Source organism: Propithecus coquereli, unplaced genomic scaffold (assembly GCF_000956105.1).
Source record: "Propithecus coquereli isolate 6110/MARCELLA unplaced genomic scaffold, Pcoq_1.0 Scaffold4, whole genome shotgun sequence".
Taxonomy (NCBI): domain Eukaryota; kingdom Metazoa; phylum Chordata; class Mammalia; order Primates; family Indriidae; genus Propithecus; species Propithecus coquereli.
In genome coordinates this window covers 2,547,696-2,550,932 of record NW_012149729.1, presented here as the reverse complement: position 1 = coordinate 2,550,932, position 3,237 = coordinate 2,547,696, and the positions used below count along the sequence as shown (strand labels likewise).

Sequence of the window (3,237 nt, the reverse complement as noted above, 5' to 3'; positions counted from 1 at the left end):
ACTGAAAATGACTATGCAAGTATCCCATCAAGGACAAAGTCAAATTAATGAAGATGATAAAATTGAAAGATGGAAAGAACCGGGTATTTATTGAATTTTCTGAAATACTGAATGATCAACTCTAGAACCATCACTATCTATCAACATGAGCTATGATAAAATGCCCCTTATTATTTAAGCCAATTGAATTGAGTCTTCTGTTAGTTGCAGCCAGAAGCATTGCAGCTGATATAAACAACTACTGTAACCCAGACAGTGCGATGGGTGAGAAACCAAAGTGAAGTCATCACAGGCCCTGTGCTCTAGAAGATTGTCATCTTTTGGAAGAGTTTACAGTCTGGATGCTAAGTGTTAGAAACAATCTCATCCTTCCAGGCTGTGGTAAAATTTGTCTACATCTTTTCAGGTCTACTCAGATTCATTTCATTTTCTCATGGATTTTTTTTTGATATCTTTAATCCTTTAATGCCAGTTATTAGAAAGTGTTATTATCTTCTTTAAATTATATGTTTAGTCATATTTATCTCTTACACCACGAAGACAGTTGGGTAATAATTTTTTTAATGATATTATTGTGTATACAAAGCATTCTCGTCTTCTCACCATTGTTTATTATGATTTCAAAGTCTGAATTAAAACTATTTCTCTTATTAAAAAACAAAAGAAAGAAATAGGAAAGATGAGTGCTACTGAGTTCCAACTAATACATTAGCATCTTTCTTAACCAAAAATAAGAAATGGAAAAACTACTAGAAAAGCAGGATAGGTTACCATATCAAAAGACACAGGTAAAAGAGAAAGATAGATGCCCTTTCTCTCCATCTTCAGGTGAAATACCAGATGATTTGGAGGTAGGTCTGAAGATCCAAGACATTTTTATAATAGCCATAAAAACCTAGGCAGGTAGTAGCAAAACAGAAAAGCCATATAAATTCGACATTTCCTGGCAGAAGACATTCCTCAGATTTCTTCTGTAGAAATTCAGAGGACAAGGTAAAAATTTACGGTTGTAGGAGATTTGAAAAAGATACAAAGGGAAGAAAAGAGCACCATAGAAGGTGGGAGCCAGGATAAGTGAGTATTTCACCTCGCCAGCAGGCTCAGACTGCTCTTGCAAGTCAGTTGAAAGATAGAAAAAATATACTTATTCCAGACCATGTGATTGTAGTTGAAATGAGAAAAGATAGTAAATACAAATCAAGGATAATATGAAAGTGAGGACAATTATAGGGAGGATACCAAAACTGGTTGCAGAAGACGGACTAAATAGCCAAGAGTAATCAGAAAGCAGAGTTTTTTAAAAACTACCTCAAAATTTACTCAATATATTTAATTGGATAGCTGAATTTGAAAAGGGAAAAGGAAATAAACCAAAAAATTAATATGCCAAGGAAATCAGCACCATTACATTAAATGCTGTTAATAAAAGTTTGGGGATGTTTTAGTCATAATAGTCCGGTGGAGAAATCTCTGCTCCTAAAATTACATGTAGACATTACAGAAGGCAAATGCTTTCTGGCTTTTCTCAAATTGTATTTATTTCAGTTACAGGTCCCCTTGTCACAGCTTGATGTTTGGGCTTTTCATGTGTATGTTTATGTACAGTATAGTATGGTACGTATCCTACTGCGACAAGTTGAATTTCTTCACCTAAAGATAATTGTCTGAAAGTATTGTTTCTTCATTGTATTATGGTGTATGAGAATTCCTGGGTCCACCTTATCCTACTGTTTGAGAGAAAATAGAATTTATGCATTGAACACTTGCATTGTTTTCATCAAAAATTATTTCATTCTCTTTTCTGTTAAATTAAAAACCTTCAGCTTTTGAAAGAAATTTTATGTTTGTTTCTTGAGTACTATTTTATATCTATTATTTGTGCAAATATTAAAATTTTTGCACAGTTTTTTTTTTAAATAGACTATATGAACATGTACATGTAAAACTCTGTTGTAGAGGCCTAGGACCCCACTATCTGAATCCTCTTCTAAAGGAAAGACTGCTCAGCAAATGTCAGCATGCCTTATAATTGTTTCACTTTGATTATATTTTCATTTTGGGGTTTAATGAGTTTGAATAATTTGTTAATGCAATTTTGTTATTAATAAAATAGAATTTATCAGTTTTAAAATGTAATTTATAATAACTTATGTTTGATAGAATTATAGCTAGCAATATTCTTCAATAATAATGTACATGTTTCTAATGTTGTTTGGAGCAAACAAAATTCCCAGGCCATATGTGGACATTTTTATTTCCTGATGCCGGTGAACACTCAAGTCTTATCTTACACTGATGTGGTTCTCTTTGGAAAATAAATGAGCCTGAGAGACAGACCTTATTTTGTGAAAGGGTCTGATCAGGTCTGGTTACATTCTTGGTCCTCTTTTCTGCAATACATCAAAGAACCTGGAGGGGAAGGAAAAACAATTGTTCTCCTTGGTGGGTCTGTCAGGTCTTAAGGTAGACAGGAAAAATGGCTCCTCCCACGTCTGTTGATTTCTAAGGGCCTTTAATTCAAAACACTCATCATACCAGGGACTGGTATTTTGGGGTGAAGTTCCTTGTGCTCCTTCACTGGTAGCAGATCTTGGAACTGATACTCTTCTTTTTGTTGATTTTTTAGAATCTGTCATGATGGCATGCAAAAGTATGGGTTATTCATGTAAATAACAGAGACCTGGAATGAAAGTACAATGTAATGTAAGCACTGAAGATGGGCCTGGTGCGGTGGCTCACACTTGTAATCCTAGCACTCTGGCAGGCTGAGGTGGGAGGATGGCTTGAGACCAGGAGTTCAACTACTGGGAGACTGGGCAGGAGGGTCACTTTAGCTCAGGAGTTTGAGGTTGCAGTGAGCTATGATGATGCCACTGCACTCCAGCCCAGGCGACAGAGTGAGACCTGTCTCCCACAAAAAAAAAAAAAAAAAAAAAAAGGATATTTACAGAGGCTAATGTGTTTTATTTGGAGAATTTATAGAGCTCTGCTATGGATGGATGGAAATGAAGTTTAACAGCACTGGTTATATTTAGCATAAAAATGGAGTAGAAGACTGAGGGAATGAGAGGCTTGGGAAGGGGAATGTTGAAAAAGGATACTGTGATTGGAGGGGCTGTGTGAGCACCAAGATAGGATTTTATTGAGGCTCAGCATTCCGAACTAATAGTCATTATTTCAGTTTGAAAGGTTCTGCACAAGTAGACTTTACTTCAGTTTATGATCTGCTTTTACAGA

The 3,237-nt window shown here is 35.4% G+C and overlaps 1 pseudogene; it reads left to right on the top strand.

The window, feature by feature from the left end:
• The first annotated feature begins 260 nt into the window (after positions 1-260).
• On the top strand, positions 261-1,382 carry LOC105817108 (annotated as a pseudogene).
• The last annotated feature ends 1,855 nt before the right edge of the window (positions 1,383-3,237 follow it).